At 41.6% G+C, this 26,850-nt stretch overlaps 1 long non-coding RNA gene across 1 annotated transcript in view; it reads left to right on the top strand.

The window, feature by feature from the left end:
* Nucleotides 1–26,418, top strand: part of LOC145804456 (uncharacterized) — a 36,222-nt gene extending 9,804 nt beyond the window's left edge. The window contains exons 2-3 of the long non-coding RNA XR_014346173.1: nt 25,742–25,777; nt 26,160–26,418. This is a non-coding gene — a long non-coding RNA (uncharacterized LOC145804456). The remainder of the gene's footprint in view (nt 1–25,741; nt 25,778–26,159) is intronic.
* Nucleotides 26,419–26,850: the final 432 nt, after the last annotated feature.

The raw sequence follows: 26,850 nt of genomic DNA on the forward strand, positions 1-26,850 counted from the left end.
GAGAGGAAAAGAGGAGAAAATTTTGCATGCACTTCGCCTAACTTAAAGTAAGCCACATCAACATCTCTCCTTCTATTTCCTTTTTCAAATACATGTTAGAGATTTAAAATCATATTTTCAGATGTATTGTAATGGAGTTCATGTATTCAAAGTTGATGAATTGGGTTTTGATCCTTCTTCTATTCATATTTCCTCTTAATAGATGCAAAACTACCATTTTCTTCCCATATCTCACCTTATTTCCAAAGGCATACTATCAGCCTAAAAATTTGAGTTATTGATACATTATTTAGTATGTTTTCATCACAAAATAAGTGAAAAATTCCCCTTAGTTGGCCTCTTTTCTCACCAATCTTCTTATTTTGAGTATTGTGCATGAAAAATATGTTTTACAGCCAATTTTCAAAAATTCTAGAAAAATGTAGAAAAATCTCCTGGACCTTGGTTTTATTTCAAAAAATTTCTTAAAGAGTTATATTTCAGTAAAATTGGTTTCATTGAAAAAGAGTGAGCGATTTGTAAAAAAATCCGATTTTCGTAACGGTCGACGAATCTGAATAGTGCTGGAGTGTTTCTTAAATAACTAAAAATGTAGAAATGCTATTCCATTTCCGAAACATGTTCTAAAAACTAGATAAAATTATCTACAAACCATAAGAAGGCCAGGTTTGGAAAAAATCTAAAATAGCCCTTTTGATTTTAAGCTTTAAGTGGTACTGAATCTGGAAATTCTGTTTTGCATTGGTATTTTATGCTCTTGTGTTCATGAATATGATTATTAATATATGATCATGTCTTGGTATGATATTACATACGTCATGGTTATATATCTTTTATTTTAGTCCTTCGATGATACTCATATTTATGCAAATTTATTCCTTTGTTACTTGCTTGTACTAACTAACTTAAAACGTTAATCTAAACAGAAAAGTTAATGGGGTGACTCAAGGGCTTTCGATCACATGAGTATTGTTATGAGATAAAGTTATGTTCAAATTGAATTGGTTAGCTAGACGTGTTCCCTTTGAAAGTTAAAGTCTTACACGAGTAGTTGTTTCGGAACCCTTGAACGGAGCAATTGTATTCGGACACTAGGTGGTTTGGTATGAGGAGGGAATGGGAAAAGCCCTATTTACCATCTCTTTTGATGCCTTGCGGTTGGTGCTTCGCGATGTATAATTGTTGGTAGGCATTTGAGTTAAGGTCTGCAAGAAAGCAGCAAAAGAGAGGGCATACCGAATAATCCGCATCTAATTCTTGTGGCTGGGAGAATGAAATCTCTTTGGGAGATTTTTTTGAATATCATGTTTCTTTCCCTATTGTTGTAATTGCTATTGTGTATTGGATTGAGAAAAAGGAACGAGGTGTGTATACGTTTACTAGGCATTCAAAACTCATGGTGTTTCATGCCAGGTATCGAAGAAACATATGAGGCCGACGAAGAGCCAGAGACATTTGAAGACTTGTGTCTGTTTTAGAGAAAGTTAGAAGCCATTTTGCTTATGAGTCTATTCGTGCTTTTATTTTTGAATTGTAATAGTAATGGAACTCGTTTTGTAATTTAGGGTTTGAAACACTGTAATTATTATTTATTTTTGTAAACCTATGCATATCTCTGTGTTACTTATGAGATGTTGTGTTAATACCTCTTAAAATCTATCAAAAAGATAGCTTGCTATCTAAGGTGATTGGATTTAGAAGGGAGGCTATATTGACTCCTCCAACCTTCCTGAGATCTTACTTGGCTATTAACCAAAGGACTCTTTAGTGAAGTTTTCCTAACCTTAGAGTAGAATTTGGGGCGTCACATCTGTTACAACAAGAGTAACTACTAGCCAAGGTAGAATAATTGTACTTATCCCAAAAAATACTCAGAACACTAGGACTGTTGTCCTAGGTACCTTTACTGTTTATGAACAAATGCTATGTGTTGATTGATTTTGGACTCTTATATATATACACCTTTGCTTGGAATGTTAATTGGTCCTGGACATATATATACCTTTGCTCGAGATGATTTGTTATATTACTTGTTCCCACTGACTAGACCATCGGGACTATGACTTTGTGATTATGTGACTAGGTTGGGCACCCCAGATAATGAAATCTATATTATGTGTGACTATGTACCTTGCTTGTTTAAGATTGGCTGGACTAGTTAACTAGACTATTAGAACCATGATTTTGTAATTATATGACTTGTTTGAAACTCCTGCATAACAAACTCTATATTATGTGCCACCGAGGAACTCTATGTTATGAACAACTGCATACTTGTATACCTAGATGTGAACTTATTTAGAGAATGCCATATTGCATATGACCTGAAACGCTTTGATATGAACCATTATGATGTGTGATCTTGAACAGATAAACTTAGAATGATTGTGAAACAATTGACTATGTACCTAAATAAATTAATTGTGACCCTCGAAATGAAATGTACCATGTTTGAGAATGATGGGTAGAATCTTTATTTGATTTGATCTTATAGAACCTTCATCTGATTTGATCTGATAGGACCTTTATCTTATTGGATTTGATAGAACCTCTATCTAACTTGATTTCATTTACGGGGGATATATGTGTTATAGATGAACTGAATTGTGCAAGTCCAGTAATTTATTGTTTTAGAGGATGGCTACATCTTTGTTACCATGTTTTAAACCTGATGCTATGGGAATTGTTAACTGCGAATTGTACGGGGATGAAATATCCGTCGCTCTCCACACTCCTTACGTTCAAGCTCCGTTTCTATTCGATTGATCTGCAAACACAACGGCGGTGAGCTACCCGGCGGTGTGTTGCCGGAAAACCCCTCCGATGGTCAAGTTAGCACACTCAGAGAGAGAGAGAGAGAGAGAGAGAGAGAGAGAGAGATGAGAGAACTCTATGAATGTTAAATTCCTCTCACCAATTGATGTTCTCGCTCCAGCATGGGGGACGCAGTCATGCTTATATACTTTCTGCGTTTACCTCTGCATCCATTCGTCTATTGACACGTGGAGCTGCTCTCCTATCACGCTCTCCCATCTGTCAGCGCAAATTCATCCAAATACCACCTAATCAAACTGCCAAACAGCATTGGCGGGAGCGAGCAGCCCGGCGGCATTATCCCGGCCTCCTACGACCGTGCTACCTAACGAGTCCGACAAAGTCCCTCGCCGAGCTTCATCACAATCGAGCTCAGTAGCATTCCGGTACGACCGCACTCCAACCAAGCTAGGCCGGTCTGCGGAAGACCTTTCTCGTCAAGCTAAATATGCGAACAGTAAAGCCCGGGCTCACAAAAAACCATCTCAGCTGAATGGGCCTTGGACTTCAACTGAGCAAACCAACCCAGGATAGGCCCAGGTTAGCTCGGCCCAAACATGCTCAGACCACTTCCTGCCCGACCTCTTCCACGGTTACAGGTCCAATTAAGAATCCCCCTCTCAATTGCCTCTTAATTCCGTCCGCTCAAGCGTGACTGGGGCTATATGATCCGACCGGGGTCAATTCTCCACCCGGCCTTACTCCGCAAGACCTCAACCGCGCTAAGCCCGATGCTCAGTCCTTTGACTCGCTCGGTTGGTGCCTCGACTTACCAACCTGTCTTTTCAATACTGATGCACAGTCATTACGGACACGCGTCACTGTCTCACTGGCCTCGAATTGCCAACCCCGCTGCCTCTTCACATTCGAATTTTGGCACTTCTTTTGCCTTTTTAAAGTTGTTGCTTGCCCCTTATTCATCTCTTCTCCGCTATTCATCCTCTTCTACAAAAACCAGCCTGCGATCAAGAGCCCACGCAATACTCATCCCGTTGAGATCAGAGCACCCAAGCCAGCATGCTCCATACCATCGTCGTCGCTGAGGGCCCTTGTCCCACTGCTTGCAGCCTCCATCGGTGCCCTTGCTTGTAAGTTCTCAACCCTCCATTGTTCTTCATTTGTTACTTATGTTTCCTAAGCCTGCGATTGCCATAGTTGAGCTTAGGGCACGTTAGCGGTGGGCTTTAGGACGTAGCCCCCAAAAATCACCTCTGCCATTCTCCTTTTACTATTCGTCATCTTCTGTGATGAACAAGCGAGGATTTAGGGCGGACTGTCACACCCCAAATCCGGGCATGACCGGCCGTGGCCCACAGGGACTTAGCCCAAGGCACACGTAAGCCTAAACACGAATCCAATCACATTGAACAACTGAACAATAGTCCAATAATAAATAACCAAAACTCAATCCAGACATGTCACAATTATAAACGGCAAAATCAACCGCAATCAAAAACCATCCCAAACTTATGGGATATAAACAACCCACATATCAAAAATAATCCTAAATGAACTTCGATAAGAATAAATATAAATATGCACAAACTTGACATAACACTCTAAACTAAAGGAATGCCCTAGAGGTCCATGCAATTGAGTCCCCGCTATGCCATGAGTCCACTCTAAGTCCTTCTAATACCTGGAAGTGATAAAAACTAAGTCAGCTGATAGCTCAGTGAGTAGCAACATGGATAGTAAATACAGTTTTGAAAACAGGGTTCAATTCCAAAATAAGATATATATCACAGAAACTAGATTGGCATACAGTTTGGTAAATACAATTTGTTTCAAAAAGAAGGTTCCACAAATCAACACTTAAAATACTCATGTCTCGCAAGAACATGATAAACGACATTTTTCACTTAAAACAGATTATAACATGAACACCAATAATTTTCTTGGTACCAATAAAAACAAATAATCTGCCACACATTTCTCAGGCTATAAGCCCCGTTGGATCCAATACCGAACTAAGAGTCATCCTCAGGGTGGCACCTGGGCCTTTTCTCAAAGACGATCCGATTGAAGGTCACCTAGTTGTTTTTAAAGGTCTGTTCCTTACAATCGTTGAGCACTAGAGTCATCACGGCCCAACCCAGATCTGTTCCCTAGTGGCCAGAGTCACCACACACAGTGGAATAATTTCCCTGGACTAAAAACACACATGGTCCCAATAATCAATACACATCAGTTTCGCAAAACATGGTAGTTCATCATTATAAACATGAGACCAAAACAAATAGTTTACAGTATGCCAAGTTCACACATGTTTCAGAAATAATTTGATTCAATTGATAATATAATAATTTATCAAAACAGTTTAATCATGAAACAACAATTTAATTTTTCCAACAGTTCAGGGTAGGGGAATATTTATAAAAATATGTAGCATGAAACTACTCACCTGAAACGCAATAATATAATCTTCGAATAGAGTGTAAAAGTCCAACTAGTGGCCTGAACCAAGTATAAAAACTACGCGTCACAACTAATTTAAAAATACTAAAAAAAATAGGAACTAAGTAACCTCAAACTAAAACGCACTAGCACGGCTCAACCCAACTCACCGTTACTCTTAAATATTACCTAAGTTCATATTCTTCAAGGTCTAAAATCACCCAAGACATAGATTCCGATCGAAACTTAACTAAAAATAACTTTAAGATGAAACAGTGTTTTAAACAAGTTTTCCCAATCTATTCGCTAACTTTGAAAATTACAAAACCCACTCCACGCTATTCGAAAAATTCCAATAACCTCCAGATATGATCTAATATATCCTAAGTTTCAAACCCAATTGGTTTCACTTGATTTGCTTATCAAAATAATTTTTCTACAATTTATTATATCCAAACAGGTTGTTTTCTGCAGCACTTTAAAGAAATTAACGGTTCTCTTAATATACACGAGCAATCAATGCAAGGCCAAAAACGTACGAAACTAGACTCATAACCGGTTCTAATGACACTAATTTGATAATTTTTGGATTTATACCCAAAGAGAACAACAATCCCGAATTTACTGTTTCGGACTGGTTTCCTGAACAGATTTGAATACCTCAATTTATATGGATTTCGACTCCCAAAAATTATGAAAAAATTCAGATATGCAATTCAATGTGTAATTGATCTACTGTAAAAATTTCAGATTAAAATTCATCCGTTTGATATGGTTTCTTGATTTTTAAAGTTAGCGATTATGTGCAGAATTTTTGGACTAAGATTCACACCGATTCTTTATACATGAATTTAACTCCTTAGATTTCTTAACAGCATATATATATACACAAAATACATACACCTACAATCTCTCCATCAATGAATTAAATAACAATATTATTAGGATAAAGAACAAAGAAAGAAGAGAAGAAAACCTAGGAAGCCACACAGCACAACACATCCAAAGCTCTCCTTCTTGGCTACAACAATAATCTTGATGATTGAAAAACCCCTCTCTTTTCTTCATAAACCCACGGCTGCTAGGGCAGCTAGTGTTGTGGAAAACAATTATAACAAGAGTTAGGGTTTGTGTTTATTTTATTTTATACTAGTTGTGGGCACACTTAGGTCAAATAGATAGATAAATATACAAAATACATATATAAGTTACATGCAATTCAAATGGTAAGAGTCTAACTTATTAATTTTGTGGTCTAGAGTTCAAGTCACACCCTCTTCTCTATTTTTTTTTTTAATAATAAATCTTGCTTCTTACTCAATGACTTTCACCATAAATTTATTTTAGGTTAAAAATTAATTAAAAGATCCTCCAATAATATTTAATTTGCACTTAAAGATTCATAATAAAATATTTGAGATTTGTAAAATTATTATTTAATTATTTACTTAATTTTTATATTCGGGTTCTCACATTCTCCCCCACTAAAAAAAAGTTTCGTCCTCGAAACTAACCTGAGTAAATCATGAGAATAGATGTGGGTATTTCTCGCGCATCTCGTCCTCGCATTCCCAAGTCGCCTCTTCAACTAGATGATTACGCCACAGTACCTTAACCAATTTAATGACCTTTGTACGCAACATTTTCTCTTTCGAATCCAAAATCTGAACAGGTATCTCCTCATACGAAAAAAATCCTTTCTAATCTGAAGCGGCTCATAATCTATCACATGCGACGGACTGTGCACATATTTCCTTAGCACAGACACGTGAAACACATTATGCATTCCTGCCAACCTAGGGGGTAAAACAACACGGTACACAACCTCACTAACCTTCTCTAATACCTCAAATGGTCCAATGTATCTAGAACTCAACTTTCCTTCCTTTCCAAACCTGATGACTCCTTTCCATGGTGATACTTTCAAGAATACCACATCCCCCACATGAAACTCTAAATCTCTCCTACGATGATCAACATAACTTTTTTTTTGTTTACTCTGAGCAGTCAATAATCTGTCTCTAATGGTGATAATTTTCTGTGTAGCATCCTCCACCAAATCAAGTCCCAACATTCGCCTCTTACCAACCTCATACCAGCACAAATGAGACCTACACTTCCTCACATACAAAGCCTCATAAGGCGTTACTCCCAAACTAGAATGATAACTATTATTATACGCAAACTCCATGAGCGGCAAATAATCATCCCAATTACCTCTCCACTCCAAAGCATAAGCCCTCAACATATCCTCAAGGATTTGAATAGTCCTCTCCAATACCCCATCTGTCTAAGGGTGATAAGCTGAACTAAAATTTAACCAAGTACCCATAACTGACTGTAACGCACCCCAAAACTTAGACACAAAACGAGGGTCCCGATCTAACACTATTGACACAAGTGCACCATGCAATCTAACAATCTCCTTCACATAAAACTGTGCAGATCGAGCTAGAGAATAGTTCATCCGAACTGCAATAAAATGTGCTGACTTGGTTAATCTATCAACAGCAACCAAACTGCATCGTGATTACTACTAGTACAAGGTAAACCACACACAAAGTCCATGGTATCATGATCGCACTTCCACTCTGGTATAGGTAAGGGTTGTAGTTTCCCTGCATGTTTCTAATATTCTACTTTAACTTGTTAACACACCAAACACTGAGCCACAAATTCTGCAATATCTCCCTTTATACCATTCCACCAAAAATGTTCATAAAGATCCCGATACATCTTAGTACTTCCAAGATGAATGCTATAACTATAACTAGAACTATGTGCCTCTGCCATAATCTCCTTCCTCAAATCACAACCAACAGAAACACAAATTCGGCTACGGAATCTAAGCAACCCGTCATCACTAACCACAAAGTCTACATTCTTACCCTCTGCCATCTCTCCTTTAATACGCTCACACTGGTGGTCAATCTCCTGTGCTAAATGAATCCGTTCTCTAAAGGTTGGCTGAACTGTCAATTGACTAAAATAAGCCCTATCACCAGGCGTAACAACCTCAAGCCTCAAACGTCTCATGTCTTCCACAAAACAACTCTTAATACACAAAGCAGCTGTATCTCCAATTGCGACCTTCTTACTCAAGGCATCCGCCACTACATTTCCTTCCCTGGATGATACAAAACATTTACATCGAAATCTTTTAGTAACTCAAGCCATCTTCTTTGCCTCAAATTTAGTTCCTTCTGTGTGAAAATATACTTCAAACTCTTATGATCAGTGTAAATCTCACATGACTCTCCATACAAATAATGTCGCTAGATCTTAAGAGCGAAAATCATTGTTGCTAACTCCAAGTCGTGCGTAGGATAATTTCTCTCATGTACTTTCAACTGTTGTGACGTATAAGTAATCTCCTTTTTATGCTGCCTGGGCACACATCCTAAACCCTGTCGTGAAGCATCACTATAAATCACAAAACCACCACCATCAGTAGATAAGGCAAGGATTGGAGCTAATATCAACCTTTGTTTAAACTTTTAGAAGCTACACTCACAATCATCATTCCACTCAAACTTTACCTCTTTCCTAGTGAGGTTTATAAATGGCAAAGCAATACAGCAGAATCCTTCCACAAACTGTCTATAATATCCAGCAAGCCCTAGAAAGCTACATACCTCTGTCACAGAAATAGGTCGCGGCCAATCAATAATTGCTATCACCGTCGTGCTATCCATAGATACCCCATCTTTACTCACTACATAGCTCAAAAAGGATACACTGCTCAACCAGAATTCACACTTCTTAAATTTTGCATACAGTCTCTTCTCCCTAAGGATCTAAAATACTACCCTCAAATACTGCTCATGCTCCTCTTTACTCCTCGAATAAATTAGGATATCATCAATAAACACTACCACAAATTTTATCCAGTTGGGGTTTAAATACTCAGTTCATTAAATCCATGAATGTGGCTGGTGCATTTGTGAGACCAAAAGGTATCACCAAGAACTCATAATGCTTATAACGGGTTCTAAAAGCAGTCTTAGGAACATCCTCATCCTTTACTTTCAACTGGTGATAGCCTAACCTCAAGTCAATCTTAGAGAATACTTGAACTCCCTACAATTGGTCAAATAGGTCAACAATATGTGGCAAAGGATACATATTCTTCACTGTGACTTTGTTCGGTTCTCAACAATCAATACACAACCTCATAGACCCATCATTCTTCTTCACAAACAACACATGTGCTCCCCAAGTTGAAACACTAGGCTTAATAAAACATTTCTCTAACAACTTCTATAACTAAGTTTGAAACTCCCTCAACTCCAATGGTGCCATTATATAGGGGACTTTAGAAATAAGTGTTGTGTTGGGACCAAGTTAATGAAAAATTCTACCTCGCGATCTAGAGGAAGTCCAGGTAGATCCTTTGGAAAAACATCAACACAATCACTCACTACAGGCAACTCCTCTAACTTCTATTCTGACAGTTCAATACTCACCACACAAGATAAATAATCATTACACCCTTTACTTAACATTCGATTAGCCTAAAAGGAAGAAGTAAAACAGATAGAAGACCCTTTCCTATCCCCTTGGAAGAAAAACTCAAGTTGTCCCAGCATAGCAAAAACTACTCCCATTCTAAAACAATCAATAGAAGCATGATGCTTCGTCAACAAATCCATCTCCAAAATCACATCAAAATCCTTCATCTCTAAAGAAATCAAATCCACTAGAAAAATCCTACCATCCATCTTTATCTGACAAGATCTACAGACATCTCTCAACACTACTGTTTCTCCTAATGGATTACACACGGTAATACAAACATCAAAGACTCACAAAGAATCAAAAATCCGTGTAAATATCTAGGTACCAACGCTTAACCTCAAACTGAAATCAAGAAAGATTCAACACAAGTTTAAACAAAACTAACTTAACCAAACACTACTAAGGACTATAAGGACTCAGACCTCGTCTAAATGATGAAATGCAAGATATGTAACTCGATAAATCTACAGCTCTGATACCACAATTGTCACACCCCAAATCCGGGCATGACCGGCCGTGGCCCACAGGGACTTAGCCCAAGGCACACGTAAGCCTAAACACGAATCCAATCACATTGAACAACTGAACAATAGTCCAATAATAAATAACCAAAACTCAATCCAGACATGTCACAATTATAAACGGCAAAATCAACCGCAATCAAAAACCATCCCAAACTTATGGGATATAAACAACCCACATATCAAAAATAATCCTAAATGAACTTCGATAAGAATAAATATAAATATGCACAAACTTGACATAACACTCTAAACTAAAGGAATGCCCTAGAGGTCCATGCAATTGAGTCCCCGCTATGCCATGAGTCCACTCTAAGTCCTTCTAATACCTGGAAGTGATAAAAACTAAGTCAGCTGATAGCTCAGTGAGTAGCAACATGGATAGTAAATACAGTTTTGAAAACAGGGTTCAATTCCAAAATAAGATATATATCACAGAAACTAGATTGGCATACAGTTTGGTAAATACAATTTGTTTCAAAAAGAAGGTTCCACAAATCAACACTTAAAATACTCATGTCTCGCAAGAACATGATAAACGACATTTTTCACTTAAAACAGATTATAACATGAACACTAATAATTTTCTTGGTACCAATAAAAACAAATAATCTGCCACACATTTCTCAGGCTATAAGCCCCGTTGGATCCAATACCGAACTAAGAGTCATCCTCAGGGTGGCACCTGGGCCTTTTCTCAAAGACGATCCGATTGAAGGTCACCTAGTTGTTTTTAAAGGTCTGTTCCTTACAATCGTTGAGCACTAGAGTCATCACGGCCCAACCCAGATCTGTTCCCTAGTGGCCAGAGTCACCACACACAGTGGAATAATTTCCCTGGACTAAAAACACACATGGTCCCAATAATCAATACACATCAGTTTCGCAAAACATGGTAGTTCATCATTATAAACATGAGACCAAAACAAATAGTTTACAGTATGCCAAGTTCACACATGTTTCAGAAATAATTTGATTCAATTGATAATATAATAATTTATCAAAACAGTTTAATCATGAAACAACAATTTAATTTTTCCAACAGTTCAGGGTAGGGGAATATTTATAAAAATATGTAGCATGAAACTACTCACCTGAAACGCAATAATATAATCTTCGAATAGAGTGTAAAAGTCCAACTAGTGGCCTGAACCAAGTATAAAAACTACGCGTCACAACTAATTTAAAAATACTAAAAAAAATAGGAACTAAGTAACCTCAAACTAAAACGCACTAGCACGGCTCAACCCAACTCACCGTTACTCTTAAATATTACCTAAGTTCATATTCTTCAAGGTCTAAAATCACCCAAGACATAGATTCCGATCGAAACTTAACTAAAAATAACTTTAAGATGAAACAGTGTTTTAAACAAGTTTTCCCAATCTATTCGCTAACTTTGAAAATTACAAAACCCACTCCACGCTATTCGAAAAATTCCAATAACCTCCAGATATGATCTAATATATCCTAAGTTTCAAACCCAATTGGTTTCACTTGATTTGCTTATCAAAATAATTTTTCTACAATTTATTATATCCAAACAGGTTGTTTTCTGCAGCACTTTAAAGAAATTAACGGTTCTCTTAATATACACGAGCAATCAATGCAAGGCCAAAAACGTACGAAACTAGACTCATAACCGGTTCTAATGACACTAATTTGATAATTTTTGGATTTATACCCAAAGAGAACAACAATCCCGAATTTACTGTTTCGGACTGGTTTCCTGAACAGATTTGAATACCTCAATTTATATGGATTTCGACTCCCAAAAATTATGAAAAAATTCAGATATGCAATTCAATGTGTAATTGATCTACTGTAAAAATTTCAGATTAAAATTCATCCGTTTGATATGGTTTCTTGATTTTTAAAGTTAGCGATTATGTGCAGAATTTTTGGACTAAGATTCACACCGATTCTTTATACATGAATTTAACTCCTTAGATTTCTTAACAGCATATATATATACACAAAATACATACACCTACAATCTCTCCATCAATGAATTAAATAACAATATTATTAGGATAAAGAACAAAGAAAGAAGAGAAGAAAACCTAGGAAGCCACACAGCACAACACACCCAAAGCTCTCCTTCTTGGCTACAACAATAATCTTGATGATTGAAAAACCCCTCTCTTTTCTTCATAAACCCACGGTTGCTAGGGCAGCTAGTGTTGTGGAAAACAATTATAACAAGAGTTAGGGTTTGTGTTTATTTTATTTTATACTAGTTGTGGGCACACTTAGGTCAAATAGATAGATAAATATACAAAATACATATATAAGTTACATGCAATTCAAATGGTAAGAGTCTAACTTATTAATTTTGTGGTCTAGAGTTCAAGTCACACCCTCTTCTCTATTTTTTTTTTTAATAATAAATCTTGCTTCTTACTTAATGACTTTCACCATAAATTTATTTTAGGTTCAAAATTAATTAAAAGATCCTCCAATAATATTTAATTTGCACTTAAAGATTCATAATAAAATATTTGAGATTTGTAAAATTATTATTTAATTATTTACTTAATTTTTATATTCGGGTTCTCACACGGACCGGGGTCCAAGTCTTCTTTTGATCCCAAAAAACACCAAAACTGAGCAAGTCGCGAGTTTGCAAGACTCGTGTAGGAACCGAGGTAACAGAATGCTAGATCGCTCGACCGGGCTAATATCTGGTCCGCTTGAACGACCGAGCTTCTGGGGTATACCTCTATGATCGAGATGGTCTGGCACTCCATCTAACCGAGCTAAAGTCGAGCTCGTTTTGCCCGACCACGCTTCCACTTACACTTACTTTTACTGTAGAGTCCTAGGGAACCAAGCACCAACACCAAGGCTTTCAAAAGGCCGAGCTGCCTTCGTATGAAATTTTGCCAACCAATACCGCCATGCTGAAATAGGCCAGCTTCACATGGGGCATTACTGCTTCCTCGTTGATATGCCGGTCGCACTAGCCGCGTTCCGGGAAGAATATGGCGTCCCTGCAGATGTACATCTCGAGCTCGGTGCAGAGAACACCACTCCATGGGGCAGACTGGACCAATGCCCCTTCACCTTGCTTTTCATAATCGAAGGCGGCCTACGTTTCCCGGTTCAACCCTTAATGTGTGAGTTCTTGAGACACACCGGGTTAGCACCAACACAAGTTTCAACCAACACCTTCAGAATAATTAACGGGGTAGCCGAGCTGAACCACCAGCTCAGCCTGAACCTAGGATTAGCCGAGATTCTACGCCAGTACACCATCGGGCATACAGGCGACGGGCTTAACTATTACCTGAAGATTAGGCCGGACAAGAAAAAGCTCATAACTGGCACCCCAAATAAAGACATGCACGATGATGACTTTTTCTGGATGTTTGAAAATTATGAAACAGCCGACGTGCCCGGCTGGTACATCAGCAAGAACTTTGGTTCGACATGTAAGCCGTACTCACTGCTCGGTCAAACCACTTTCCTTCACTATTCTGCACTAATGCCTTTTTTTTCTTTGCAGCTATCGAAGCCTTGCAAGCGAACTACTTCAACCCAAACGAGGCTGCCATCAGAACAGCGCTACGGTATCGTAACCGAGATTGCCACGACCTTCTCGGCTACGTACTGAGCTATAGATACACAGCTCCCCGTCAGAGTAGAGTTACAGACTTTCTCCGAGCACCGTCTCCACCACCCGATCCGACACTACCGGACGTGCCCCTAATCCGTCTTACCGAGGAAGAAGAAATGGCCAAACGACGTCATATCAAAAATCTGATTACCGCCATGTCTACCAAGGTATCGAGCATCCCTCACGGTGCCCCGGCTGCCGGTCAAACATCCAGGATGGTAATTGCTTTGGCGTCAACTGCCGCGGCGCAGACAAGCAAAGAAAGTCGCAGAGCTAGGAAAAGGCCTCGGTCCGCCGACCCAACAGCCGAGCTAGTTGCAGAGCTTAGCACAGAGCAACCTGCGGACACATCTGAGCCAACACTGCCATGGCAGCCACAATTGAAGCACCGGGGTAAAGAGATCCCAGCCAACGCCTCAGTCAAAGGCGACAAAGAATATCTCCTGGCCTTCGACCTGACAAAAGCTCTACTCCTGCCGAGCGACGTGTCCGGCACTGACCACGTGCCCGACACCCGGCTCGTGAAGTCCTCAGTCAAGTCTATGACCTGGGTAAGAATTCCGCATGTCTTATTCAAATTTGTTCAAGTGTTTGCACGGTTGATTTTCTTTATTCAAACTCTAACACATCCTCTTACAGGCCATCCAAAAACAACATCTTGTGATGGACCGGATTCACAAGCTCCGGTAAAAGGTGACTGATGGGGCCAACCAGGTCAAGCATTTGGAAACCGAGCTGCGGTGGTCTAAAGCATCGCTTGAAACGGCCGATGCTAACAACGCAAGACTCCTTGGCCAGCTCGGCAGGGCTGAGCAGGAGAGAGATGAGCTAAAAGCCCAAATTGCAGCCGAGAAAAAGGCGCGGAAGGCTGCTGTGGACGAGGCGAACAATCTCGATTTCCAAGAGGCCAAGGACAACTACAGCAAGCAAGTCGAGGCCACCAAGGACATTTATTTCAAGTCTGGCTGGAAGGCCGCTTGTAAAAAGCTCGGCCAAGGAGTGGAGACCGAGGTGTTTGCTTCTCCTCCCCCGACCTTTTTGCCGGCCTACCTGATTCCTTACGCCAACGAAGTCATCAACGCTTTGCAAGAGGTGGCAGAAACGAAGGCCAAGGATGACGGTAGCCAGCAGGAGCTCGGTGAAAAGGAGAAGGCCGCGGTCGTGGACGTGGAAGCCGTGACAGAAGCAACCAGGGATGAGTTTGCTGACCTCTCTCCGTTAGCGTAGTTAAGACCTTCTTATTTATTTATTTTTTTTGTTTGAGCTTTTGTAATCGGGCTACAAGCCCCACTTCATGTACCCAGTTCTCCTATCAACGAAAAGTTTTCATTTTGCTTGTACTCTTGCAATGTGGTGTTGTTGTAAATTTTCCAACCGTACTACTTCTGCCCGGTGAGAAAAGTATCTCGGTCAAAATAAATCGTACTACTAGAGTTGAACCGGCCGTCAACACGTAGGCCGAGATACCCATCCCGGCAAATATGCTAAAATAATTCACTCTTCGAGCTGACTTCAAACATCTCGGCACAAAAGTAAGAGTTGAGTAAACCACCATAAAACTTTGAGTTGGGCAAATCACCATCTCTCTTAGCGGGGGTAAAACATCTCGGCTAGAGCCTTTGAGTTAGGCAAACCACCAACTCTTTTAGTCAGGGTAAATCATCTCGGCCAAAACACAAGAGTTGAGCACATCATCAACCCTTCTAGCCAGGGTAGGTCATCTTGGCCAGAGCCTTTGAGTTGGGCAAGTCACCAACTCTTTTAGTCGAGGTAAATAATCTCGGCTAAAACGCAAGAGTTGAGCACATTATCAACCATTCTAGCCGGGGTAGATCATCTCGGCCATAGCATTTGAGTTGGGCAAGTAACCAACTCTTTTAGCTGGGGTAAATCATCTCGGCTAAAACACAAGAGTTGAGCACATCATCAACCCTTCTAGCCAGGGTAGATTATTTCGGCTAGAGCCATTGAGCTGGGCAAACCACCAACTCTTTTAGCCGGGGTAAATCATCTCAGTTACTACATTACTTCGAACACAACAAACTTCTTCAGCAAAGATAATTCACTTCTATTACAGTGGAAAAAAGAGTTACATTCAGAAGCAAGAAGAGTTACAGTGGCCAGTCCTTCCACAAAAAATTACATGAAAAAAGGCAAATACTAAAAATAGTATAGTTTGAGGTTAGCCGCATTCCATGGCCGAGGTATGCCTTTGTCATCCAAGTCCTCTAAGTGGTATGCCCCCTTGCCCGCCTGACCGATTATCCTATAAGGCCCTTCCCAGTTTGCCCCTAGCTTGCCTTCGCCCGGCACCAGTGTGTTGCCCATCACCTTCCTTAAGACCCAGTCCCCAACTTTAAACGGTCTGGTGTGCACCATTTTGTTGTATTTTCTGGACAGTTCTTGTTGGTATGTGGCCACGTGGATTAAAGCCTTTTCTCGGCACTCATCAGCTAGGTCCAATTCCAGGGCGATGGCTTCAGAGTTCAACTCGGACTCAAAATTTTCGCTCCGGATAGTGGGCATACCGATTTCCAACGAGATGACCGCCTCCATGCCATAAGCCAAGGCAAAAGGAGTTTCCCCGGTCGAGCGTCTCGGGGTTGTCCGATATGCCCAAAGGACGCTTGAGAGTTCTTCGGCCCATTTTCCTTTGGCTTTTTCTAGCCTTTTCTTCAACCCATCGAGAATGGTCTTGTTCGATGCTTCGGCTTGGCCGTTGAACTGCGGGTAAGTCGGGGTAGAGTTGTAGAATTCTATCTTCAGTTCCTCACAAAATCCTCTGAACAAGCGCCCATCAAATTGGGTGCCATTATCAGAAATCAGAACCTTGGGGATACCAAACCGTGTTATCACATACTGCCAAACAAACCCTTTGACATCTTTCTCTTTGATAGTCGCTAAGGGCTCAGCATCAACCCGTTTGGTGAAGTAATCCGTAGTCGCAATGAAGAACTTCCGATTGCCCGGTGCCGTTGGGAGTGGTCCCACTATGTCCAACCCCCACATCGCGAAAGGCCAAGGGCTTGTAAGGGGAAGACGTTCTCTGGCCGGCTGGTGAATTTGGTGAGCGAACTTCTGGCATTTTTCACATTTTCTAACATACTTCTGAGCATCCGTTTGCATGCATGGCCACTAGTACCCTTGCGAGATAGCTCAGTAGGCTAAAGATCTCCCCCCGATGTGACTTCCGCACATTCTTTCATGGATTTCGTACAGGAAAGCTTCCATACTATTTGGATGAACGCACTTGAGGTATGGACCTGTGAATGACTTCTTATATAAAGCACTAGATGGAGAGAGCCAAAACCTCTCTGATTTCACCCGGACTTTATGCGCTTCCTTCTTGTCGGTCGAAAGGATTCGTTTTTTTAGGAAAAGGATGATGGGATCCATCCAAGAGGGGTGAAGTTTGGTGCAGAGTACTTCTATCTACACGGAATCCTCAATACTAGGCCTTGGGAAAAACTCGATTAGGAGAGGATTGGGAGTTGGATTGTCGAACATGGAAGCTAGACCGTCCAACTCGTCTGCTCGGCCGTTCTCTTCACGGCCAATTTGTTGGACCCTTATTACCTGAAATTCCTTGATGTGTTCTCTCACTAGAGCTTGGTACTTGGCCAGTCTGTCATCTTTGGCTTCGTAGATCCCGGACACTTGGTTGACGGCGAGTTGGGAATCGCTGTAGACCATCACCTCGGATGCGCGCAATTGGAGGGCGCTTCTAAGTCCGGCCAGCAGTGCTTCGTATTCAGCCTCATTGTTCGATGCTGGGAATCCAAGTGTAATAGAGTGTTCGATGGTTAGACCGTTGGGCGAGATCAAAACAATGCCCAGCCCGGCGCCGTGTTGGTTCGAGGCACCATCTACGAAAAGTTTCCACATTTCACCAACAAAAAGCTTCCAACTTTCTGAGGGATCCTAGGAGGCCTACAAGCTGACGGCATCATGGTCGCTTGGCTGCACGGCTATGTCTGTTGCAAGCTCTCCGTTGATGGTTTCGATAGATATGTCTTCATCCTCCCTTGGTGATACGGCCCCAGACCCAACAGGTTGTTCGATTACTCCCAAGCCCATCGTCATATTGCCAGGCAGGGGTACAATTCCGATTGAAGGTTGTATGGATGGGCGCGCAAGCTCCGCGTCGCCAATATCACTCTGTTGTGTTATTTCTATTGAGCCTTCATTTTCCATCTCGGCTACTGCGGTAAGATCCACCGGGCATGCCTGGTAAGTTCCAGGCGAGAATTTCGCAACGAAGTCTGCTAGGGCTTGGGCTTTGATGGCAGTTCGGGGTCAAAACTTGATGTCAAATTGCCCCAATTCGGCTGCCCACTTCAGAATCCTACAGGAGAAATCCGCCTATTCAAACAAGGCATTTAGAGCAAATTCGGTCAACACGACAATTGTGTGAGCATGAAAGTAGTGCACCAATTTTCGAGAGGCCATCATTAGTGCCAAAGCAAGTTTTTCCAGTGGCAAATACCTCGACTCTGTTGGGAGCAAGGTTTTGCTCAAGTAAAAGATACAGAGATGCTGGATGCCCTCTGATCGGACAAGCACCGCACTAACTGCATGTTGAGAAACTGCCAGATAAAGGTAGAGTTCTTCGCCGGGCTTGGGTGTCACCAATAGTGGGGCGGAAGATAAATACCTCTTGAGCTCGGCCAAAGCCCTATCACATTCATCGTCCCACAAAAACTTGGACTTCAAAGCTCTAAAGAAAGGGCAGCAACGATCTGATGACCGACTTATGAATCGATTAAGCGCGGCTGCCATACCGGCGAGATGTTGCACGTCCTTTGCCGAGTTGGGATGCTTCAATTCTTGGATGGCTTTGATTTGTGAGGGGTCTATTTCGATGCCTTGGTTTGTGACTAGGAAGCCCAGGAATTTCCTAGATCCCACGCCGAAGGCACACTTTGACGCATTCAGGCGAAGCCTGTGTTGTTTAAGAATAGCGAACATCTTGGCTAGGTCGGATAAGTGGTCGGTCTGCTGCCTACTTTTGACCACCATGTCGTTGATGTAAGCCTCCATTGTCCGGCCCAGCAGAGAAGCAAACATTTTAGTCACCATCCTTTGGAAAGTCGCCCCAGCGTTCTTCAGACCAAAAGGCATGACTCAATAGCAGAATAGCCCCCTTGGGGTAGTGAAAGAGGTTATCTTCTGGTCGGGAGCATGCATGGCAATCTGGTGATAACCGCGATAGGCATCTAGGAAATTGAGCCTGTTATGCCCGGCCGTGAGATCCACTAACTGGTTTATTCTGGGTAGAGGAAAGCTATCTCTAGGGCAAGCTCGGTTGACAGTCTTGTAATCAACGCAAACTCGCCACTTCCCATTCTTCTTGGGCACTACGACCGTGTTTGAAACCCATCAAGGGTAGTGCACTTCCTGGATAGCCCTTGATTCCAGCAAGTTCCTCACTTCCTCCACGACTACCTCGGCGTGATGAAGAGCCGATTTCCTCGTCCTTTGAATGACAGGACGTGCATCCGGGAAAACATTGAGTTGGTGGCAAATAAAGCTTGGATCAATGCTAGGCATGTTGTACGACGTTCATGCGAAGACTTCGATATTCGCCATCAAGAACTCTACCATCGCGGTCCTTTCTTGGGCGATCAGGCTTGACCCTAGCAAAAAGAACTCGTTTGGATTTTTGGTGTCGATCCGTACTTCCACCAACTCTTCAACAGCCTTGTCCTTAGCCCTGGTGCCCACGTCATCAAGGACACTTTGGTCTTCCGGACCTTTAATCATTTGCACGAAGCCTTTGGCAGCTCAGCTCCCATTCACTGCCACGAAACATTGCTTCGACATGATTTGATCACCCTAAATTTCCTCAACTTCCCCCATAACTGAGGGGAACCTCATAACCTGGTGGTAGGTTGACGCTACCGCCTGCATAGCGTGATGCCATCCCTTACCTAAGATCAGGTTGTATGTGGACGGCACCTTCAATACCTAGAACTCCACTTGCTTGACCATGGATCTGACTTTGACTAGTAAGATTATCTTTCCCATAGGCCACTCCGATTGTGAGTTGAAACCAACTAGTGGCGAAGTTGCCGGAGCCAAGTCTGTATCCCGAAGTTTGAGATGCTTGAAGGCGTCGTAGTACATAATCTCAACCGAGCTTCCCTGGTCAATCAGGATGCGCCTGACATCGAAGTCTCTGACGCGGAGGGTGACTACTAGGGCGTCATTGCGTGGCGTTTGAATGCGCTCAAGGTCCCTAGTCGAGAAGCTAATCATGTCTTTTTCCTCGATCTTGCCCCTTTTGATCGCGGGTTGGACTGACAAAACTTTCCTCATATGTTCCGCCTTTTTGATCATCCCTCGAAGCTCGCATACCCGCGCCGGCTCCACAATACCGTTGATCACATTGACCACTCCTTGACGGGGCGCCTCCAGGTCATTCGAACCACTTGGATCAGCCAGGGTGCGGTGAGCAGCTCTAACGCCCCCATCGATGTAAAGGTCTAAGTGACCGGCTGCAACTAGCTCCTCCAAGTGTTGTTTTAAGGGTAAGCAGTCTTCCGTTCGGTGCCCTCGCTCCCTATGAAATGTGCAACGGTACCACGGATTGAAGCCCTTTTGCGTATCGCCTAACTTAGCGGGAAGCCGGACATAATCCTCGTCGCGGATTTCACTAAGTATGCGATAGATTGGAATCTTAAATACTATGGTGATGCCCGTCTGAGCGTTCAACTTTCTGTTTGCATCAGCTGCGTCATCGCGGGGGTATTCTGCCCTATCATTGCGGCGACCTATACCCTGGTTTCTACGATTTGGACCACGGTCAGATTCCCCCGCGCGATCATTTGGACGGCTTGTCTCCTGTTCGATTGTGTGTACCTTGCCAGCCACCCTTTTGTCCGTTGCCACCAGATTTGTCTTCGCGGTGGACGCCGCCGCATCATCCTCTACTCGGATGTGCTCATTGATGCGTTGCATTAGTTGCCCCATGGAAGTCGGCTGGTTCATTGTAAGCGAGTCCTGCAGCCTATGTCCGGTCGGGAGACCGCGTCTATATTGGGTGATTGCCAGGTTGGTCAGGCAATCTAGGACTCATTGAAGGTTTCCTAGTACCTGGAGTTGTATACCTTGAGGGTGTCACTCGACTTCATCTTGACGCTTAGAAGGTGGTCCACTTCCTTCGGCGTTTTGGTGTTGGTTTTGAAACGAGTCACGAATGCTTCCGCCAATTGCTGCCACCCTTCAATGCTTTCTTCTGGAAGTCTCTCAAACCATTTCAAGCCCAGCTCGCCTAAACTTGATGGGAAAATAAGGCACATGAGAGCGTCATTACGCCTGTGTCCAGCCATGACCTATCGGAAGTGGCTTACATGCATGTATGGATTGCTTTTCCTATCACAAAGCGTAAACTTGGGCTGGTGAAAGCCCGTTGGGAGTGGCGTGGTCTCTATCTCATGGGAAAAGGGGGTGGCGCTTAACCTCGCCAAATCTTTGTCCAAAGGGACAGGCATGGCTGAACGGGGTGGCGGCATCATAACCACCTCGCTGGCGCGACCTCCGTAGGATAACCATTGGAGCGCCGGCACCCTTTGAATCCCCCATCGGCGAGCTTGCTTCTTCAAGACATCCCTCAAGTCCTCTGAACGAACGGAGTAGGAATATCTCGATGTCGTCGACGGATGTGAGGGATGGTAGGTACTATCTTGCGTGCTAGACTTCTCTGCCGGCATGTCGGAGTCTCCAACACTATAGCTTCTGGTGATAGCAAGGGAAGGTGTGGGCCACTGGCTATGGCTGCCAGAGCGGCGGGGTTGGGTGCGCTTACTGTGGTCTACCACTCCAGCTGCACCCTTTCCCTTGACCTACCGTTTGAGAGCTTCCATCTCTACCGCCATTCTCTAGATGACAGCGTCTTGGTCCCTCAACCTATGCTCCAGGCGTCGATCGTGCGACTCTCTTCACCACTGGTGTCCGTCTGGGCTCCGCGAGTGACCGAAGCTTCTGGCGCGCTTATCACGTGCATCTCTTGGAAGACTTCCTGGGGAAGTCTCTAGGTCCTTCATATTCGGAATAACGGGAAGTCCGTCTCTACGTCGAACTGACTCTGGGGTGACACCGTCGATGGCAGACAGTGGCGTTTCGTCGTTGTTCACCATGAAGGGTGATCCAATGAGCTTAGAGGGCAAGGTTGTGTTTGCTCAAGACTTTTTCCACAGACGGCGCCAATTGTACGAGGAGGAAATATCCATCGCTCTCCACACTCTTTGCGTCCAAGCTCTATTTCTATTCGATTGATCTGCAAACACAACGGCGGTGAGCTACCCAGCGGTGTGTTACCAGAAAACCCCTCCGACGGTCAAGTTAGCACACTCAGAGAGAGAGAGAGAGAGAGAGAGAGAGAGAGAGAGAGAGAGAGGGGAGAACTCTATGAATGTTAAATTTCTCTCACCAATTGATGTTCTCACTCCAGCATGGGGGACGCAGTCATGCTTATATACTTTATGCGTTTACCTCTGCATCCATTCGCCTATTGACACGTGGAGCTGTTCTCCTATCACGCTCTCCCATCTGTCAACGCAAATTCAGCCAAACACCACCTAATCAAACCGCCAAACAGCATTAGCCGGAACGAGCAGCTCGGGGACATTATCCCGGCCTTCTACGACTGTGCTAGCTAACGAGTACAACAACGTCCTTTGCCGATCTTCATCACAACCGAGCTCAGTAGCATTCCGGTACGACCGCGCTCCAGCCAAGCTAGGCCAGTCCGCAGAAGACCTTTCTCGTCGAGCTAAATATGCAAACAGTAAAGCCCGGACTGACAGAAAACCATCTCGGCTAAATGGGCCCTGGACTTCAACCGAGGAACCCAACCCAGGATCGGTCCAAGTTAGCTCGGCCCAAACATGCTCGGACCTCTTCCTGCCCGACCTCTTCCACGGTTGCAGGTCCAATTAAGAATTCCCCTCTCACGAACTATTTTGATTATGAATACTACTTGGGATTTAAAAAAAAACCCTAGAAGTATATGAATTTAGTATGTCTTGTGATTGACTACTTCAATATTATCATACTTTACAATTGGTACTATGGAAATATGTGAATTATATAAGTCATGTGATTGATTGCTTTGTTGTTACCTTTGCTGACTTGGGAATTAGTACGTAGATCCACTTTATATTCTTGATGACTTCTGAATAACCTTGGATGACTATGATGAATCACCTAACCGAATATCGAATTGAATCGTGAACTGTGGAATGATTGAGGGATGAATTGAACTTCTATGACAAAGGGGAATTGATCAAACTGCTGTAGTAAAGTTAGATGAGATTTGAAACAAATGTATTGGTGGCGCAACATGAAGAAGGGAACTGTTGAATTTGTGTCTAGATTCTAGAAGAGTCTTTAAAGAGCATTGGAAACTGAATTGAAGTTCAATACCGCTTTTCATCCGCAAACTGACAGGTAATCAAAAAGAACTATTCAAACTTTAGAGGATATACTTTGAATGTATGCCTTGGATTTTCAGGAAAGTTGGGAAACCTATTTACCATTGGCGGAATTTGGGTACAATAGTTTCCTATTGGAATGACACCATATGAAGCCTTGTATGGCCGAAAATGTAGATCCCCGACTTGTTAGAACGAAGTTAGGATAGGGTCTTGCTTGGACTTGAAATTGTGTAAACAACTACCGAGAAGATTAAAGTCATTCAACAAAGGCTAAATACAGCACAAAGCTGAGAAAAGAAGTTATGCGGATCATAGAAGAAGGGCTTTTAAGTATGAAGCTAGTGATCACATGTTCATTCGCGTGATTCGAATGAAGGGTCAATCGAGGTTTGGCAAGAAAAACAAGTTGTCATCTCGATACATTGGACCAGTTTAGATTTTGGAAAGGCTTGGTCTAATCGCATACCGAATTGCTTTACCGCCAAGAATGGAACAAATGCATAATGTGTTTCACATATCGATGTTGAGTATCGATGTTGAGAGTCTACCTCCGAGATCTGCCGCATGTTATTGATTGTTACCAGATAGCTCTCGATAGGAATATAGAATATGAAAAGAAACCGAACCAAAGCCTTGACCAACAAGTGAAACAGTTAAGAAATAGAGAAATTCCTATGGTAAAATTATAATGGAAAGAGTGCTATGGCACAGAGGCAACTTGGGAGAAATAAGATGACATGAGGCGAAGGTATCCCGAGTTATTTCCGACATGAGGTAACGCACGTTTGGAGGAACAAACTTCTCAAAAGGGAAGACTGTGGCAACCCCATTGCGTAATGTACTTTTTATTCTTTAATTTTGCATGTGCTTAAGTTCTTAGTGTGAATTTGAATGCTAATTATGTGATTAATGTGATTTCTTGATGCATATTTGTCAATTATAAGAATATCTGTTGTGAATTTTGTTATGATCCGAAATTGAAGATCTTAACGGCGTCAGAAACCGAAATTGAGTAGTTTATTGCGATTAGCATAATTTTTAGAGCCTAATGAGAAGTTTGATTAAAATTTGATTCAGGCTAAATTAATTAGATTAAATCAATTAAGTTATGTTATATTTGATTATGCCTTAAGCTCTAATTACTTAGCCTAATCCTTGATTAGTTAATAAAGTTAATTAAGCCTATATATATGTTAAGTTGAGAGTTTAAGCTCACTTCACACTAAAAAATTCTAAGATTTATGTTCTAGAGAGAAAGAGAGAGCAATTTAGAGAGAGAGAGAGAGAGAGAGCTTGATCTTGGAGGATTTGGCTAGAAGGCTTGTGAATTTGGAAGAGAGGCTCAAGAATTAGTTAATACAAGTGTAATTGAAGACTCTAGGTATGTGTTTGACCCTTAGTTAGTGAATTGAAGCCATAAATTTGTGTATTCATGAAGATTATGAAATGAAATGCAAGAATTGAGCTTAGAATAATGAATTTGAAGTTAATTCACACATGCATGCATAGTTTTGTTGAGTTTCATCCTTTCGATCAAGGCTTTGTTATCCATGTTAGAATTGAGGATCATATCATACATGCATTCAAGAATTAATTTGTTTTGAAGCTAATCTCCATGTTTTGTAAGCTTTGGACATGAAATTTGAAGCTAGATCATATACGCATGCACATAAGAGTGTAGAATCATCATTTTGATCATGAGTTTTATTACCTATGTTAAGTTTAGAAGTTGAATTCTACATGCATCCATGAATCATGTTGTTTTAAAACTCAATTGCATGTTTTTGAAATCTTGGAAAAGAATTTGAAGTCTGTTGATACTTGCATGAGAATTTGAGGTTTATTTTGAAGAATTATTGAAGTTTTGAAGTAAGGGTTTGAAGTTGAGTACATGATTATGTTTTTGGAAGAGTTTCTAAGTGTTCTTTTAAGTTGTGAATGAGCCATGCAAGTTCATGATTTGAAACTATGTGTTTTGATGCTTAATTCTGTTCTGAAAATTCTAGAATTCAACCTCACCGCTCGAACGAACAATTTGTCACTTGAGCTTACATCTCATGCATCCAGTAGTTTTGCAGAGTTTTTTTTGTTGGCTCGGGCAACCAAGTTGACACTCGAGCGACCTCAGTTCATTTTTCACCTTGGCTTGAACAACCATTCAGCCTAGATTCAAACCATCTAGTACTTTTGCAGACTATGTAGTCCGCTCAAGCAACCAATGTTGAGCTCCAGCAAAGTGTCCTAATTCAACATATTTTGAAAAGTCATGTTTTACCCATTTTGGCATTCTCACCCCTTTCTAAACATTATTAGGCATGAATTGAGCCTCCTAAATGAATCTATAAGTTAGAATGAGACTTAAAATAATTGAATAAGTTAAAGAACGATCCGGTTAAGCAATTTGATTCAATGAGTATATGTCATGAATTGTGTAGGTTCATTCGCGAAGACGTGTTGGCAACCAAACCACTGTGAGTAATATTTTAGTAAAGATATTTATGTATCTTATTTTCTAAATGTTGAAATGTGGTAAGTTTTCTAAACTTGTGATTATGTGTTATGAATGAGCTTTCTATTTGTTTGATTCGTAAAAGATCAGTAAATGTGATTGACAAGCATGAAAGCATATGAAGGACCCAAGGTTATTATGTATATCTGAAATGGACCCAAGGTCATCTTGTCATATGTTGGACTCGAGGTCGTTCTGTCATATATTGGACCGGAGGTCGTTTCGTTATGATACGAAAATATTACGAGAATGATCTGTTTAATATTAGAACTCATTCATATAACTTTTTTACTTTGATGTTATTCATTGAGTTTTTGCTCACTCCGTTATATATATGTATGTAGGTGAGCAGCAGGATGTCCAGCTCTAGTGAACCTATAGAGGAATACTGAGTTTTTGTGAAGTTAGCCAAGGATGCCTCATGCACGAGGCTTTTGTCTTTTGATATTCTTTTGCTTTTTTTTGTTGGCCATGTTTGGCCAAGTCTGTATATAAGTTTTGGTTCTTGTATGACTATAATATTTGAATGGTCTTGGACATGTGACATCCTTTTATGGGTGTGAGTTATTAATGCGCAAAATGTTTTTGTTCATGTTATTTATGCACAAGCTCATTGGACAAATTTTATATTTCTGCTTCCGCTTCTAGCCCCATGTAATTAAATATGATTTGATTTCTGTCTGAGGCCGTAGATAATATCATGATTACTGGCCAGTTATGATCCAAACCTCAAGGGGCGAGTTCGGGTCATAACATGATTCAAACCTCAGATTTGAGAACCACCTCTCTCTCTTCTCATCTTTTCTTCACCTCCAACATTGCTGATCTGAGTAGATCTATGTAGTTGGAAGAGGGTTTGATGCATGAGGGTTAAAGGTAACTGAAAGTGATAATGATGACGGTAGTGCTAGTGGCCATGTACGATGGTAGAAGAAGTGGCGGAAAGGCAAGTGGATCGGACAAGAAAATCAAATCCATTGCCATCTAATAGATCAAGCTTTTGGTGGTCGCTTTCTCAGATTCGTCGCTTGTTAC

This window comes from Camellia sinensis, chromosome 12, assembly GCF_055761805.1.
Source record: "Camellia sinensis isolate YWXY chromosome 12, ASM5576180v1, whole genome shotgun sequence".
In the NCBI taxonomy this organism is placed as follows: domain Eukaryota; kingdom Viridiplantae; phylum Streptophyta; class Magnoliopsida; order Ericales; family Theaceae; genus Camellia; species Camellia sinensis.